The 19,763-nt window shown below is 34.9% G+C and overlaps 1 protein-coding gene and 1 long non-coding RNA gene across 2 annotated transcripts in view; both read right to left on the reverse strand.

Annotated features, from left to right (window-relative positions):
* LOC128245662 (L-rhamnose-binding lectin ELEL-1-like) overlaps nucleotides 1-19,763 on the reverse strand; it is a 53,189-nt gene that overhangs the window by 14,224 nt on the left and 19,202 nt on the right. The window lies entirely within an intron of this gene.
* LOC128245663 (uncharacterized) lies at nucleotides 8,891-10,223 on the reverse strand. The gene is made up of 2 exons (XR_008263210.1): nucleotides 9,692-10,223; nucleotides 8,891-9,134 (listed from the first exon to the last, which is right to left on the reverse strand). It is a non-coding gene; the product is annotated as an uncharacterized LOC128245663 (long non-coding RNA).

Below are 19,763 nucleotides of genomic sequence, written 5' to 3' on the forward strand. Positions count from 1 at the left end.
TTCGGTACATTAACAGTGGTACAGTAAAGTAAGATTTTGATGCCTGGTTACCCCAAACAGTTGTTGTATTATTATAAAAGGTATTAAATATTCAAACGAATTCACATATATTATGGACTAAGTTATGACCATACTTTTGTTCTTTAAATAACAAATTTAAATAATTGCAAAATAAAATGAATGCAAAGAAGGATTTACTGAACAATATTCTTATTTTGCCTGTAGAACTCCAATATAAACCTCAACTTGAACATTTATAAAACTTTCATTGCTTTAAAAAAAAAGTTGTCTTTTTATTGATGACAAAATATGTTTTAAAAAAAGTGTTTAAAAAAACTAAATGAAAAAGATATGCTGTTTCAATTCATTTAGGGAGCAGTACCATGCACATGATATATATTGTATGAGGATTTCCTCAGGGAGATAGGGAATATTAATGGCTAAGCGACTAAATAGCTAAATGGACAGTCAAGCATTTTTATATATATATATTTATTTCAATGTAAATATTTTATGAATTATTGAATTATCATGTGTTTTAAGTATATATATATTTTGTATGTATTACATATTTTCTGTCTGTTATATTTTTAGTCTCAATATATTCTTGATTTTTAAAGAAATTTAAAAAATAAATTGTTTACTGTTGTAGGTATTATTTTAAAAAGATCAGAATAAAGGGGTTGAAAAGTCTTCGTTTATTAGGGGTTGAAAAGTCTTTGATTTAGGGGGTGTGTGTGAAAAGTCTTGCTGACTGTTGCATTTCTTGGATTTCTTTCTTAAATTTACGACACAACACCTCTTTAGTATATTATAGTCAAGTAAAGAAATATTTATTTGCAGAAATTGGATAACTTAACAAGTAAAGTAAACTGTACTGAGCTTTTGAAACAGACCTACATACTTATAAATCAAATTTGATATTTTAGGGTCTACACTGAATAAATCCAAAAAGTTAGTTTTTATTTGATAAATTCGAACTGTATTTAGTCTATCCACACAGAATTTACAGTACCATCAAATAACAAATTACAGTTAAAAAGGATGCTATCTGTGACCAAAGAAATACTGTTCAAAATTGCGAGTTTTCATTTATCGGCATAGTGGATAGATAATCTGACAGCGGTGCTGGACGTCATGAGTTCAAATATCTTTATGAGTTCAATGTACAAAAAGAATGCCTTTAGAATACACAATTATCTATAAAAAAAATGGCAGAGCAAATTGCTCATATTGAAGAAATAATGCCTTAGATCTAGCAGTGGATAACTTCAATGGTGATGAGAAAGCCAATGACACAGTAAGCAGATCACACCCAGGGAAATTCTCAGATAGAACAGTGCTTATGAATTTGTTCATTACATTTTTCATTTGTATTGAAACTTAGACAATTAAAGGAAAAACATTATTGCTGATCTTCTGAAAACAAATCTTTTAACATTCAAAAATTTAATTTGTAAGATAAACTAAGGTTACTATTGATTAGAGATTGCTTCATCAGGATTTAAACTAACCACCAACAAAAATATATGCGGGGATGATTTTAAATCACACAACGTAAACAACTGCGCCACAGATCTTATCTGTATGTTTTGGGGTTTTAAAATTTAGCAGTTAAATAAAGATTAGCATACTGGTAGGTCTGTTACTTTGGTTGCTAAGTACGAGGTAAACATAATGTCAGTGATTTCATCACTATTACTATTAAAATATCAGTTTTCTTCTTCAGTGCTTCTCACATTTGCACCATTTTTTTACCATTTATCATAACATTGGGAAACAATTTCAATCAAAACTGAATTACAAAAAAGATAACAAACAAACACGGATGAAATATTTGAAAATACAATGGATTTCAGTTGGTTTCTATTTTTTTGTTCATTTTTGCTTGAAATTATTCTGCTTGAATGTGATTATTGTTGCTTAAATTAGAACTTAACACTTCATGAATATTTAAGGAATGCAAGGGGTCAGATTTCATATTGCTCATTATTTCTGGAACCCTAAATACTGTATTTGAATGTGTACACTGCACTTTCTTGTTAAGCATTCATCCAAATCATTTGGGTAAATAATGGCAGAAAAACTGCTTTTGGATTTATACTGGTCATCAAAGCCGGCACTGACAAAACATAAGACGTGTTTAATGAGTGTAAGGGAAAGAGGTATAAAGCTGTCGGCCCACAACGTAATGCTTCCGGTTCGCAGTACCCCTTGAAGTAGTTCTTGAAAAAATATTTTTCTCAGATAGCATATGATTATGTGTACATTGCATTCTTGTATGTATTTTCAAGTTTACACATGATTTATACCATATTTAATACAGTAATGTGGTTTTGAATGATATTTTGCAGGACGTCTTTCTTGTGTGGATGGATTCAGAGATGACCCCGGAGATGCGGCCATGACTGTGGCACATGTACGTTTTAGATAGTGACTGTAAAGAAATGTTAATAGCAGAAAAACGAAACTATCTTGATATGGTTTTCTGGTGTTAAATTAACTGACAAAGTGTTCATAAATTGTCTGAAAATAGTGTCAAAGCTGAAATCTATTCTGCACACAAATTTCACACAAAAGTTCCTGAGAGTATAGGCACCTAGTTTCTAAAAGGTTTTTACTAAGGTTTGTATAATTTTAGTTTTATTTAAATATTAAAATTTTGACATTTGTTTTAAAGATTTGCCTGCCCCTGTCTAAACACTTAAATTCTTGGTCTTTGGACTATTGTCTGCAACTTCAAAACGTTTTAGAACAGGACACAATTTTCTGATAATTTATCCAGTTTCACTGCAATATAAGTTGTATTTAACAATAATTCAGGTAAAAAAGACATTATACCCATTTAAAACCTGGTAGTTATTTGTTAATTGGTTTTTATTCATGGATAGATTTATTGAAGAGTGTCATGGAAAGCTGAAACTTTTCAGTAAACAACATGCAAACTCAGAATGAACTGTGTGTTCCGGCTTTGTGAACAAAAAGGCAAGGCGGCTATGGTAAGTTGCGTCAAGACATTCTTGGGACAACCGCCCCCCCCCCCACCTCAGATAACTCTATTCTTGCATATTACTGAGTTATTGCCCTTTGTTACTTTTGTTTCTCCGGAGTATAACTTGAAAAGTACTAAATGGAATTCATTGGAACTTCATACAATGGTAAAACACAATGAGAAAAAGTGCAGTGTTTAAGAACCATAACTCTAATTAGCTAATTACTGAGTTATTGCCCTTTATTTGTTTTTTGCTGCCAAATATTTTTCCAGACATTAACTTGCAAACTTTTGGATGGAATTTATTAAAACCTAATACAATGTTAAAACACAATGAGCGGAAGTGCAGTGCACAAGAACCATAACTCTATTTCACCCAGTTACAGAGTTACTGCCCTTTGTTACTTTTTCTTGTCCGGAGCATAACTTGAAAACTATTGGATGGAATTTAATAAAACTTCATACAGTGATAGATCATAATAAGAGGAAGTGCAATGTACAGACACCGCAATTCTATTTCAGTTATTTACAGAGTTACTGCCCTTTGTTACTTTTTCTTGAGATTTATCAGTGTAATAAAATGATATTTTACTGTTTCATATCCATGAAATATCCTTGGGTTTTTGGTTGAAATGAAGTATGATAATCCTGTAAGTAGTACAACAGGATTCTTGATCATTAGCCATTCACATATAATCTTAATAGGATAGAACAGTTAATGCAAATCATTTCAAGAAGTTATGACATTAGTGATGCTTTTCTTGTTTAAATTCATTTTTGTATTTTAAGGTAAAGAACGGATCGATGATTTCCTGGATATGGACCCAATCCCTGCAGGTATTAAGCAGAAATTGAGAATAGAGCAGTATTGCAAAAACAAGAACAAAACATTTTAATGAAAACAAAACACTGAAGTGTTTGGAGTTTCACCACGATATGATACCATAACGAAAGTTATCAAGTCGTCGGTTTTGCAGGTGGTCTGTGCAAAAGTGCAAAAAAATTGTGACGCAAACCAAAATACTTTCAAGATATTGTCTTTTAACTTTAAAAATATGTTCGCATGAAGTGAAGATGTATTTGACATATTTATGATATGGATCAGTCCAATATTTGTTAGAGGGGGGAAAGGATTCGTAAAAATTTCAAGATGCAAACAAGTAATTATTTTCAAGACAATAATGACTTATAAATATTTAAAAGATAAATACTGTGGAAGAACTTTTTATACATGTATACTTATTCACATTAGTTAAGAAAACCTTGACTCAGTTTGATCTGTACCTAGCAGGCTATAATATGCAAGTAAAGTAACTTTATTATTTATATAAATTTAGTCTGATGCCTTGATGAACAGGTGTGAAATAAATAGCACCACAGCTACATATTTGTTTGACTGACCACTGTGCACACACTGTGATATATAGCCATGGATATTTAAGTGACCATTAAAGCTGCACTCTTACAAATTGACAGTTTTGACCTTTTTTATTTTTTGTCTCAGAGTCTATATAATCATATAATGATAACACAATTTATTGTGTCACTTTGTAGGTAAATACATATGCAGTATAAAACTGACAGGAAATTTTGGATATTTGCTCAGTAACCACAACATTTTGTCATACTTGTTGTTTTCATCAAAACCTAATGTAGCTTTAAAATTTATGTATAGTAAAACTGCGATCGCTCGAGGTCGGCAGGGACCGAGCCAAAACCTCGAGGGAACCGATGTTTCGAACGACCCGATTTTCAATTTTCCAGTTTGATATGAAATATCTTTCAGTGTATTTTAAGTTTGAAGTCGTCAAACAGACTGTTTACCAAGACACCGATTATGTGTTGCGTTGTGGAAATCGCTAATATGTTCAAAGTTTGTCTTAAACTTAATGTAAAACGCAAAAGAAAAAACAATAAATGAATAAATAGAAATGTTTATTTTAACAAAAATGCACATTTTCGTAACAAGCAACATTTGTATCACAGTACATATTGTGGCATAAGTCAGATTTAAGTTTCGCAAAATCAAGGATTGTTGATTGGCGCATCTTGATGTCGGTTTCGCGAAACTGTTCAATCCGATGTTGAATTGATATGGTAGTGTTTTATTCATATTTTTATTACTCATTTAAATTTCTCACAATTAACTTCTTATCAGTAACTTCTCATAATTATCATCTCAAATGCCCATATCAACTAATATCGGTCATGCGTTAACAATGAAAAACGGTTTTTCACACCTTATCAAATTGCCTTTCAACTGTCATTGCAATTTTTACAACTTGCGAAAATTTTAACACCTAGCAAATGTTTGTTTATTTTGGAACACACGTTCGGGATAAAGTGTGAAATTATGTCCTCGAGGGAGCCATAAGGTTTTGTGCACGATTTGTGTACTTGGGACCGAGGATACTGCTCGACTGCTCGACATAATTAGGTTTCGAGGCAGCGTGGGTATATTTTATATGAAAATAGAAGGAAAAAAGTTCGGGACCAAGCTCCGACCTCGAACGCCGGTTCTCGAGCGACCGCTTGTTCGAGGGAACGCAGTTTCACTGTACAATTTTCCACCATTCTGTCAACTGCATGCTGCATTGTTGCTACAGTTAAAGTGAATTTTCCATAAAAATTGAGATTGAGTTTCAAAGAGACAATACATAAATCAATCAACAATTCATTAAATGGAGATTTTTTGCATTGATGAGATATTGTTGCACCCAGATCTAGAATATTGGAGCCTTAAGCCATAATAATACAAAAACCTTGTCATATGTACACAACCATCATTCAGTATAATTATTTTAAGAGATTTGGTAACATGAGTGCTTTATTATAACATTGTGTCAAAGGTTGTGAATGTTTGTTTTTGGGATGTTTAGTTAATATTTTCTAAATAAATGCCTGTGTTTCTTTTCAAAAAACAAAATAGGTTTTCGACAGGCATAGTATGAACAGAGACACCAGTATCTTCCATAACCCTCAGTTTTACTTAATGTTTATAAACATTAATATGATACAACTTACATGTAACATGAAACAGCATTAGAACGTAATACAAGTGAACTGTACATATACAATTTTACTATCAGAATAAAAGGTTACTGCCTGGAAAGTTTGAATTTAGTTTAACAATACAATGTAAGTTTATATCAGTTCTTTATCCCCACAAAAAGGCAGATGGATATTCTTCCAGTGTCGTCTGTCCGCCCCTCCTTCCCCCTGTTCGTCCGTCTTTAACACCTTTTTTCTGTCCCGAGCCATATTTTGGTATTTGATAGTAAAAATTTGTTGAAACTTTAAATGAATGTATATTTGATAAGGGAAATGATGTGTTAAGAGCTTTTACATTTCACTAATGTTTAGCAGATATATGGCCATTGGGAACTTAATAATAGCTATTTCTTGAAGGAAAATTTCCACCAAGAGCCATCTCTTAATACTGGTGGGTCATGTATGACTTTTCATAAGGTATTATACAGGAATGGCAATGATGCATGTCAAATGCCGTCAAAATCTATATGGTTATATATAGTATAGTAATGGCCTTTTGTTGCTTTCAAATAACCATTTATGTCTGTAGACAAAAAAAACAAGTCCAATCAATAACTAATGAATGGTCAGGCATAGTGTCCTCAAACTTGGTAGTTTTTAGCTCCACTGGCCAAAGATTGTAATGTGTACGTAGTATGTGCTTCCGTGCGTCCGTGCGTCTTGTTAACACGATACAGTCTTCAGTTTTGATTGTATCTCGATGAAAGGCCCATACCTTTGATATTTGTTGTGGAGCATCATATGATGACCGTCTAGCAAAACATTTGAAATTATGCCCCTTGGGCAAAAGCTGGCCCTACCTTTTTTGACTTACTTTTTAAATTTTAAAGCTACAGCAATGAAATTTTGACCATATGCACAGGTTTTCAAACGCGCATCAATGTTGTCCTCGGATGTCGTTGACTTTGACCTTTTGACCAACTTTTAATTTTTAAAGCTACAGAAATGAAATTTTGACCATGAGTAAAGTTTTGAAAGCAAATATGTTTACCCTTAGATTACCTTAACTTGGCACATATTAAAATAGTTCCTGCAACTAATCTGCTTACAACACTTCCTGTCCTCAGATGTTGAACATGCAGCGTTTTTTAGTTTACTCAAACATTAAAAGTGAACTATATATTTGTTGCCTATTCCTCATACGTACATGCTCTTGATTGAAAATGACCATAAGAGCCATGCCAGTAGAGCATGGGCCTCTTGTTTTATAATGACAAGTAGATGATTCCTATTGTTTTTGATGCCAATAGGGTACTTTAGGAAGTATTTTTTCTCTATTTAATGATTATCACTATGCAGAAATTTGACACCCACTTTGAAATTATTTATATCCATGGGTCACAATAAAAATATGTTACCCAATGAACAATGTTCTTTAACCATAAGCTAACTGTTTCAAGCGTTAACAGACAAATTTGTGTGCAGAGGAAACTTTTTTTTTAACAAGCACACAGTTTGTATTTAGCATTGACAGTTTCTATGTAAAACAACTGAAAGTTTGTTTTTTTAACCATAATATATCAAATATTAAGTCACCATTCACTAGCGGATTGAGAGGGGGGCGCAGTCGACGCGCGCCCCATCTCAAATCGTCCAAGTTTACTGTTAATGTCAATATAGGGGAAGAAAAATAATAAAATACATAATGCATCATTTCCGACTTCAAATTGTTAAAATTTTCTTGATTGAGTAACCGCAAATCCTCATGCAAACGGCCCTAAGTTACGCCCCCTCTAATGTCAATTCCTGGACCCGCCCCTGACCAATATACATTTGTTTATCAAACGGTACACAGACCAAGTAACTGAAGCTAACATGTATTTAATGAACGAGCTGGTCGGTTTAAGATTTCCGATGAATGTCCTATGAAATTTGCAGCCCTCCCGTTTCGACTGGTAATTGTTTCTGGATTCATTACAAACAATTATGAAAAAGTACCATTACCAAGTTGTCTCTTGAGGTTACGGGAGCATTCAGTGTCAAAAGAAAGATATACATAATTTTTCCCCCTTATGCCATAAAATATGGATGGTCCCCTTAATGCCTCAAAAATAATATAATATATACACTGATCTCCATAAATCCTTCGACATATATACCTGTCCCCTTAAAACCTGCAACATACTTACAAATTATTAAGGCGACCGCAAATAACGTATATTTTTTGTAAATTTATTTAGGAAGACTAAAGCTTGTACACATAATAAATGATCATTTCAGCACTAGATTATTAACAAAAAAGCAATATAAAGTATTAAACAAAAATATATACAAATTGTCTCCTTAATGCCGTAAAATATTCGGTCTTCTTCATGTGAATTATATATATATTGTATTTTTAATTCGAAAAATAATTCAAACAAATGTATCTACACATTTAATTGAATAATTATCATACAGAATCATCACATGAATTAGGCCAGTTTTAAGCCAAAAGGAAAACATAGAAATATAGATAGAAATCATCCGGGTTAAAAACACGTATAAGCACGTACTTATTATGCTTATATTCGTATTGGATATTCATCAATAGATACCACCGGGCTAGAGTTACTACGCAGACAAAAGCCTTCTGTTTCGTTATCGGCTTAAGTCAAAATATGCTTATATTCGTATTGGATATTTATCAATAGATACCACCGGGCCGGAGTTACTACGCAGACAAAAACCTTCTGTTTCGTTATCGGCTTAAGTCAAAATATGCTTATATTCGTATTGGATATTTATCAATAGATACCACCGGGCCGGAGTTACTACGCAGACAAAAACCTTCTGTTTCGTTATCGGCTTAAGTCAAACCAATTTTGCATTATGGTTTAATTTTGTGAGAAGGTGAAGAACACTTGATTTCTTTTTATATCTCTTAGAAAGTCTACTGTCGTCTTCATAGAAGGCAAAGTGGCATTTTTCATTGACATATCAGTCTAAGCATTGCTTATATCACGATGACGCACTGAAACAACACATGTGTCACATATATCTTCGTCCGGCTGTTTTATCCCCGCACACAGGAGAACCTCACTTCAATGTATTTGTACGTTCCAACGCAAGGATCGCCATACACTCTATTGTTTGCCGCCAAGTAGCATCGCTGATGATAAAAATCATATTAATAATAGAATATTTGAAAAAGGTCTTCCTACAAATCCTTCAAAGGTATATACAACAAGTTAAAATTGTTTTACTAAGCAAAGATTTGATATTAAATTATGCTTCTTATTCTATGACAAAAGCTTAATATTTTTAAATTTGCGACTACTGGACTTGTTTTTGTAGTTTTTCATATAAATATTAATGTGTGTGAAGATGAGAGTGTTCAAGTGGTAGATATGGTAGCCGTTCACCGAAGCTAGTTATTACCTGATTGCGCATTTGATTCAACCAAGTTTAATAGCTGTCTGTATTTAGTTACGACCATATTGCCCATTTGAGAATGATTTATATCAGGTAAGTGCCTGTCCGGGAACTGCTCACTTGAGAATGAATCGTCTCAGTTAATTGGCTGTCCGGTGTTTGTTATGTATAACCAAACTGGGCACTTCGGTTTCTTACAGATTGCGGACTTGAGAAGTGCACGTCTAACTTTACTTGCTTACTCATGTTCAAACTGAGAAAAATCGATAAGGTTTTAAACTAAAATACATGTACCTGTCTATTGTTGCAAGAATTCCTGATTTTGCTGAAGGAGCCAGATGTGCGGCAGTTTCGGTTGGATGTGGCGCGATGGGGACAGATAACCCCACTGTGTGTCCTTCCGTAGTTAGCGCTACGAACGGCTATCTTCTGGCCAGGAGGACACTGGATGTAACCTTTCGAGCCCTTGCAAAATATCACACCTCCCGAGACTGAAATTAGGTCCATTAAGATATGTTTAATTAATTTTAGCTCAATTGTGAAGACAGATGAAACCTCAAAGGATTCGCACTCAAGTCCGCTAGAAACCAGTATTGTCAATTTCTTAAGGTCATATTAATACAAAGCAAGTAGCAAACGAGTCTAGGGATACTATGAACTTAGTTTCATAAAGTGAGTAATAAATGCCAGCGAAAGTACGTAAGATGATATTTTTCTCACCATATATTTAGGCAAATTGACGTAAATGTTACATAATATAACATTAAAGTGCATTATAAAACATCGCGCATTGGTTGTAATAAACTCGAAACAAAGAACGTTATGTGTTGTTTTGTTCTGTTCTTTTTTGTTCAGAGTGTTTATCAATTATACATACGGTATTTTGTATCTAAATCCCGAGCACGTTATTGTTCATTTGCAGTGTTCGGTGTGAATGCGCGTAGAAGCAGTCGCAATTTTCAACCCTCGGACTTTTGAGCAATTACTCGTTTCATAAGTTATAAAAAAAGGATATTTCTATATCTACGGTTATATGTTGCAATGGACTAGCAGATGTGCGTAAACTATACTAAAGATGATATTGAATTTCAACGTCACCAGACGTATCCATTGATTGGTCACATGACTCCTGATGGTCGCCTTGGCGACACTGATGAAACAAGCTATACAGGAGACATGGACTTCCAGGCTGTGGATGAATACCGAGCTCTTGTAAAGTTGTACCGCGAGCTTCCAAGGGACATGTGTGTTCAACAAATATTACGTGAGTACTCTGCGAACTGAGGGACTAAGGCGCCAATACTTTGATAAAACGGACGGCAGTGGACTTTCCCTATGGACAGGACGCGGAACTTAAGCGGCGCATGGTAACCTGCAACGGCGAACCAGTTTCTGCGCGACTTGCACAAGATGATTACCACCTCGTCGACGTAACGGAGGGTCGTGATCCAAGCGTTCTGAAGGACATGATTAGCCGGGAAAAACACGGAAGGCATCCGTACGTAGCACGCAAGCTTTATACGGGTTTGACTGATCAGTCTGATGAAAAGTGCAATTGTGAGAAAGAGGTAACTTTACTTAAAGACAATGTCGCATCGCTTCAGGCTGGATTCCTCTTAATAAAGCAAACCATAAATATTAATGAGAGGCAAAAAACAGAGCAAATGAACTATACAAGAAGTGCTTTACAGAACATAAAAGCAGAAATACTTGAGTGTAATAATGCTAAAGCAAAATTCACGGGCTCGTCTGTTGATACTATGCGCTCACTGACTAGCGCTCTGGTAGGCCGTGTAACGGATTTCGAAGATAGAGTGAGGCACATGGAATGTTTGTTTCGATACAGATAACCTTGTAATTGTTTCTAACAGCACCGCAAATTGGTATTAATTAACACGAACTTGGGCGGTATATAAATAAAAAGTAAGGCGTCTTTAAGAAGCAAAAATCTACCAAAAAAAATATCGTTTAAAGACAAAACAAAACGTTAAGTGGCCATAGCACATTAGGGTCGGGAAAGGTCGGTAAACGGTCATAACAAAATTTGTCAGATGGCAAAAAAACACATAAGGGCAAGGGTAGGTCGGAAACGGTCAGAATAAAACATCGTACGTCAATGAAAAACATTAGGGTCGATTTAGATTGGAAAACGGTCAGAATAAGACATGTCAATGGAAATCATTAGGGTCGAGATAGGTCGGAAAACGGTCGGAACAAAACAGTCATAAGCCAATGAAAAACATTCGAGTCGAGTTACGTAGGAAACAAACAATTTGTTTTGCTACACCTTATCTATCAAAATATTAAAGTTGCTTAAAGTATTGTATTGCAACATAAGCTGAGCTACGTTCCAGCGAATTTTCAAAACATGATACAAGATATTATTATGATTAACACAGCAACATTTAAAGATATAAGCGATGCGACAGAATTATAACATTAACTACCTTTCAGAGTATGCTTTACTTGTTTAAATTTTCAAAAGCAATTTCAGACATCAGCCTCTCAATATTTACTTTAGAAAAATAAAAAAGAGTCTATTACGTTATAGGTTACACACCACCATTGTTATTCCCTATAGCCTTGACATTGAAATAAGGTCTTTATTATCTTTGTAATACATATTTATAAATGCATCATGTATATACTTGCTTCTTATGACTAAAACAATTTAGCCTTTACACCATGTGTAGAGAGGTTTATGAAAAAACTACTAAAAAGTTTTTGTGGATATATTATTTGTAGGTATAGAAGGTTTCTGTGGATGTACTATGTATGTTGGTATAGAAGGTGTCGGTGGATGTACTATGTATGTTGGTATTGAAGGGTTTTGTGGATATACTGTGTATGTTGGTATAGAAGGTTTCTGTGGATATACTCTGTATGATGGTATAGAAGGGTTTTGTGGATATAATATGTTTGTTAGTATAGAGGGTTTCTGTGGATATACTGTGTATGTTCGTATAGAAGGTTCCTGTGGATGTACTATGTATGTTGGTATAGAAGGTGTTCGTTGATATACTATGTATGTTGGTATAGAAGGTTTCTGTGGATGTATTATGTATGTTGGTATAGAAGGTTTCTGTGGATGTATTATGTATGTTGGTATAGAAAGTTTCTGTGGATATACTATGTATGTTGGTATAGAAGGTTCCTGTGGATATACTATGTATGTTGGTATAGAAGGTTTCTGTGCATATACTGTGTATGTTCGTATAGAGGGTTTCTGTGGATGTACTATGTATGTTGGTATAGAAGGTTTCTGTGGATATACTATGTTTGATGGTAAAGAATATGTCTGTGGATATACTATGGTGTCTGTGGATATACTATGCATGTTGGTATAGAAGGTTTCTGTGGATGTACTATATATGTTGGTATAGAACGCGCCTGTGGACCACTATGTTTGTTGGTATAGAAGGTGTCTGTGGATATACTATGCGTGTTGGTATAGGAGGTGTCTGTGGATATACTATGTATGTCGGTATAGAAGGTGTCTGTGGATATACTATGTTTGTTCGTATAGAAGGTGTCTGTGGATATACTATGTTTGTTGGTATAGAAGGTTTCTGTGGATATACTATGTATGTTGGTATATAAGGTTTCTGTGGATATACTATGTATGTTGGTATATAAGGTGTCTGTGGATATACTATGTTTGTTGGTATAGAAGGTTTCTGTGGATATACTATGTATGTTGGTATAGAAGGTTTCTGTGGATATTCTGTGTATGTTCGTATAGAAGGTTTCTGTGGATGTACTATGTATGTTGGTATAGTTGGTGTCTGTGGCTATACTATGTATGTTGGTATAGCAGGTGTCTGTGGATATACTATGTATGTTGGTACAGTTGGTGTCTGTGGATATACTATGTATGTTGGTATAGAAGGTTTCTGTGGATATACTATGTATGTTGGTGTAGAAGGTTTCTGTGGATATTCTGTGTATGTTCGTATAGAAGGTTTCTGTGGATGTACTATGTATGTTGGTATAGTTGGTGTCTGTGGCTATACTATGTATGTTGGTATAGCAGGTGTTTGTGGATATACTATGTATGTTGGTACAGTTGGTGTCTGTGGATATACTATGATGTTGCTATAGACGTTGTCTGTGGATATACTATGAATGTTGGTATAGACGTTGTCTGTGGATATACTATGATGTTGCTATAGACGTTGTCTGTGGATATACTATGAATGTTGGTATAGATGGTTTTTGTGGATATTCTTTGTATGATGGTATAGAAGGTTTCTGTGGATATACTATGTATGTTGGTATAGACGGTGTCTGTGGATATACTATGTATGTTGGTATAGAAGGTTTCTCTGGATATACTTTGTATGATGGTATAGAAGATTTCTGTGGACATACTTTCTCTGATGGTATAGACGGTTTCTGTGGATATAATATGTTTGTTGGTATAGAAGGTTTCTGTGGATATACTATGTATGTTGGTATAGAAAGTTTTTGTGGATGTACTATGTATCTTCGTATAGAAGGTGTCTGTGGAAATACTATGTTTGTTGGTATAGAAGATGTCTGTGGATATACTATGTATGTTGGTATAGAAGGTTTCTGTGTATGTACTATGTATGTTGGTATAGAAGGTGTCCGTGGATATACTATGTTTGTTGGTATAGAAGGTTGCTGTGGATATACTATGTATGTTGGTATTAAAGGTTGCTGTGGATATACTATGTATGTTGGTATAGGAGGTTGCTGTGGATATACTACGTATGTTGGTATAGAAGGTGTCTGCGGATATACTAGGTATGTGCGTATAGAAGATTCCTGTGGATATATTATGTATGTTGGTATAAAAGGTTTCTGTGAATATACTGTGTATGTTCGTATATAAGGTTCCTGGGGATATACTATGTTTGTAGGTATAGAAGGTGTCTATGGATATACTATGTATGTGGGTATATAAGGTTTCTGTGGATGTACTATATATGTTGGTATAAAACGCGTCTGTGGATATACTATGAATGTTGGTATAGAAGGTGTCTGTGGATATACTATGAATGTTGGTATAGAAGGTGTCTGTGGATATACTATATATGTTGGTATAGAAGGTGTCTGTGGATATACTATGTATGTCGGGTATAGAAGGTGTCTGTGGATATACTATGTTTGATCGTATAGAAGGTTTCTCTGGATATACTTTGTATGATGGTATAGAAGATTTCTGTGGACATACTTTCTATGATGGTATAGACGGTTTCTGTGGATATAATATGTATGATTATATAGAAGATTTCTGTAGTTATACTATGTATGATGGTATAGAAGATTTCTGTGGATATGCTATGTATGTTGGAATAAAAGGTTTTTGTGGATATACTTTGAATGGTGGTATAGAATATTTCTGTGGATGTACTGTGTATGTTGGTATAGAAGGTTTTTGTGGATTTACTATGTATGTTCGTATAGAAGGTTTTTGTGGCTATACTATGTATGTTAGTATATACGGTGTCTGTGGATATACTATGTTTTTGGTATAGAAGGTTTCTGTGGATATACTATGTAAGTTGGTATAGAAGGTTTTTGTGGATGTACTATGTATGTTCGTATAGAAGGTGTCGGTGGAAATACTATCTTTGTTGGTATAGAAGATGTCTGTGGATATACTATGTATGTTGGTATAAAAGGTTTCTGTGTATGTACTATGTATGTTGGTATAGAAGGTGTCTGTGGATATACTATGTTTGTTGGTATAGAAGATTTCTGTGGATATATTATGTATGTTGGTATAAAAGGTTTCTGTGGATATACTGTGTATGTTCGTATATAAGGTTCCTGTGGATATACTATGTTTGTAGGTATAGAAGGTTTCTTTGGATGTACTATGTATGTTGGTTTAGAAGGTTTCGGTGGATGTACTATGTATGTTGCTATAGAATGTACCTACGGATGTATTATGTTTGTAGGTATAGAAGGTTTCTGTGGATTTACTATGTATGTTGGTATAGAAGGTTTCTGTGGATATTCTGTTTATGATGATAAAGAAGGTATCTGTGGATATACTATACATGTTGATATAGAAGGTATCTGTGGATATACTATGTATGCTGGTATAGAAGGTTTATGTGGATATTCTGTTTATGATGATATAGACAGTTTCTGTTGATATACTATGTATGTTGGTATAGAAGGTTCCTGTAGATATACTACGTATGTTGTTATAGAAGGTTTCTGTGGATATACTATGTATGTTGGTATATAAGATTTCTGTGGATATACTATGTATGTTGGTATAGAAGGTTCCTGTAGATATACTACGTATGTTGTTATAGAAGGTTTCTGTGGATATACTATGTATGTTGGTATAGAAGATTTCTGTGGATATACTATGTATGTTGATAAAGAAGGTTGCTGTGGATATACTATGAATGCTGGTAAAGAAGGTTGCTGTGGATATACTGTGAATGCTGGTAAAGAAGGTTCCTGTGGATATACTATGAATGCTGGTAAAGAAGGTTCCTGTGGATATACTACGTATGTTGATATCAAAGGTTGCTGTGGATATACTATCTTTGCTGGTATAGAAGGTTTCGATGGATATACTCTGTATGTTGGTATATTAGGTTTCTGTGGATATACTGTTTATTTCGGTATAGAGGGTGTCTGTAGATGTACTATGTATGTTGGTATAAAAGATTCCAGTGGATTTACTCTGCCTGATGGTATAGATTTTTTTTGTGTAAATACTATATGTGAAAGTATAGAATGTTTCTGTTGATGTACTATGTATGATGGTATAGAATTTTTCTGTGGGTAGACTGTGTATGATGGTTTAAAAGGTTTCTTTGTATATACTGTGTATGTTCATATATAAGGTTTCTGTCGATATACTATGTATGTTGTTATAGAATGTTTCTGTCGTTTTACTCAGTATGATGCTATAGAAGGATTCTGTGGATATACTCTGTATGTTGGTATAGAAGGTTTCTGTGGTTATACCATGTATGATGGTATAGAAGGATTCTGTGGATATAGTCTGTATGATTGTATAGAAGGTTTATGTGGATGTATTATGTATGATGGTATAGAAGGATTCTGTGGATATACTCTGTATGATTGTATAGAAGGTTTCTGTGGATGTATTATGTATGATGGTATAGAAGGATTCTGTGGATATACTCTGTATGATGGTATAAAAGGTTTCTGTGGATGTACTATGTATGTTGGTATAGAAGGTTTTTGTGGATATACTATGTATGTTGGTATTAGAAGATTTTTGGCGATAAACTATGTATGTTGGTATAGAATGTTTCTGTGGTTATACCATGTATGTTGGTATAGAAGGTTTCTGTGGATATACTGTGTATGATGGTATGGAAGAATCTTGTGGATATATTGTGTATGTTGGTATAGAAGGTTTCTGTGGATGTACTATGTATGTTGGTATGGAAGAATCTTGTGGATATATTGTGTATGTTGCTATAGAAGGTTTCTGTGGATGTACTATGTATGTTGGTATAGAAGGTTTCTGTGTATGTACTGTGTATGTTGGTATAGAAGGGTTTTGTGGATGTACTATGTATGATGGTATAGAAGGTTTATGTGGATATACTATGCATGTTGATATAGAGGGTATCTGTGGATATACTATGTATGATTGGATAGAAGTTTTATGTAGATATGCTATGCATGTTGATATAGAGGCTATCTGTGGATATACTATGTATAATGGTATAGAAGGTTTATGTGAATATACTATGTTTGTTCATATAGAGGGTATCTGTGGATATACTATGTATGATGGTATGAAGAATCTTGTTGATATACCATGCATATTGGTAAAGAAGGTACCTAGGGATACGATGTATGTTGATAAAGAATAATTCTTTGAATATTTTGTATCTGGTGGTATAGAAGGTTTCTTTTGATATACTACGTATGTTGGTATATGATCAGGATTTTTTTTTTATAATTAAGATTTTTTTTCATTAGTATGTGAAGAAGTTTACCACAGCCCTGTAAAGCTGTTGACTGTATCTTAAAAACTTTCTAGAACTTTCTTATGTAAATAGCGATGTTATGTTATATCAAAGATACATATTAAGAACTGAACTTCTTCGATAACGGTTTTTTATGATTGATGTAAGTCGCTATTTTGTTAGTTTAACGTTTTAAAAGCCTTTTGCATATTTAAGAAGTTGACTTTATATTAAAATGCATAGTGAATTTCTGAAAGTCGGAATCATCTTTGAAAGTTTTTTTTACATAAGAATAATGTTGATCAATCAGAATGCTGATAGCGATCAATCAAAGTGTATGGTTTTCAACTAATCGACGCATAGTTTAGATAAAAAATGAAAGCATCGGTTAAATCGAGCGCTTTTCGTGGGGTATATAAGGCCGACTTTTGTTAGTATTGTCATTCTAGATGCAATTACCAAGCATTGAATGGAAAACTGTTCCATTTAGGTCCCTACATGCATCATGCTAATTACATATCATGAAAGAAAAAAGTATGTCGCTTGAGCATGAACGTTTGATCTTTTCGCAGTAATAGACTTTTTGCACACTTCTTCAAGCATATGTAACCGGCGTGTATCTCGAAAAACAATTCTCATTTTGAAAGGATACATAACTAGATCTAAAAACTATTTAAATAAAAACTTAGCTCCCTTCAGAACTGTGTTGGCCGTACTAGTTTTAATAGCGATATGAGGTCAGGTTGGCCGACGCAGATAAGGTCTAGTATAACTGCGTAATGGGTAAATATGCCTGGAAAGATTTCTAAGAAAAGGTATTTTGTGTCTGGAACATCCCCGACGACCATTAGGCTAATTAGAAATTTAATTGCTCCAGTGGTAGGAGTTAGGAAACAGAATTTCCAATTCTTACACGCCTGTGTAATACCGCCACACTCCGATATGTCAAAACATTGAAATAATTTCATGCTTTTAAGGTTGATCATTTCTGTAAGAACGGACCAGCTATGTTTAACTGGCGATTGGACAAAACAATTGACATGTTTCCTTTGCTTTATTTCGCTGTAAATACCTGTGGTCCCTGAACAAAAGGGAATACTAACTTTGAATAAACACCGAGGGTTTAGTTTTTCATCATTGAAAACTGCAAATGCCGATAGTCTCATAGCTACGGGTCATATCAGCTATATCCAGATGCCGCCTTCCCACTGGTCAGGATGTTCTAGGGCCCTAGCTGTCATACTTGTATGTCAATATTCCCTTCTTCCGTATACTAATGAAGACTTGTCGGTCAATTATCATGTAGCAACCAAACCCGTGATGACTTGTCGGTCAATATCCTTTTGACCACCATTCCGTCTTGTCGTTCAATATCCCCTCGTTCTTCTTACCCACGGAGATTTGTTAATTAATTTCCTTGACCCTATAGTGTTCGCGACATTTCGGTTAATATCCACTTTGTTCCATTGCTCGTTATATTATATTCCCTAGGCCAAAAAACGGTCACTAGGACCCGATACATGTTGTGACAGGTCGGTCAATGTCACCTACGCCCCAATACATGTGGTGACTGGTCGGTCAATGTACCCTATGCCCAAATATTTGTGGTGACTGGTCGGTCAATGTCACCTAGGCCCCAATATATGTGGTGACTGGTCGGTCATTATAGCTCAGGCCCCAATATATGTTGTGACTGGTCAGTATATATCGCCTAGGCCACAATACATGTGGTGACTGGTCGGTCAATATAGCCTAGGCCCCATTACATGTGGTGAATGGTCGGTCATAATCACCTAGGCCCTAATGCATGCTGTGAGTGGTCGGTCAATATCACCTTGGCCCCAATATATGTGGTGACTGGTCGGTCAATGTCACCTAGGCCCCAATACATGTTGTGAGTGGTCGGTCAATATCCCATAGGCCCCCAGTACATGTTGTGAGTGGTCGGTCAATATCACCTAGGCCCCAATACATGATGTGAGTGGTCGGTCAATGTCACCTAGGCCCCAATATATGTGGTGACTGGTCGGTCAATATCACCTAGGCCCCAATACATGTTGTGAGTGGTTGGTCAATATCACCTAGGCCCCAATACATATTGTGAGTGGTCGGTCAATATCACCTTGGCCCCAATACATGTTGTGAGTTGTCGGTCAATGTCACGTAGGCCCCAGTATATGTGGTGACTGGTCGGTCAATATCACCTAGGCCCCAATACATGTTGTGAGTGGTCGGTCAATATCACCTAGGCCTAAATACATGTTGTAAGTGGTCGGTCAGTATCACCTAGGCCCCAATACATGTTGTGAGTGGTCGGTCAATATCCCATAGGCCCCCAGTACATGTTGTGAGTGGTCGGTCAATATCACCTAGGCCCCAATACATGTTGTGAGTGGTCGGTCAATGTCACCTAGGCCCCAATA

This window comes from Mya arenaria, chromosome 9 (assembly GCF_026914265.1).
Source record: "Mya arenaria isolate MELC-2E11 chromosome 9, ASM2691426v1".
Taxonomy (NCBI): domain Eukaryota; kingdom Metazoa; phylum Mollusca; class Bivalvia; order Myida; family Myidae; genus Mya; species Mya arenaria.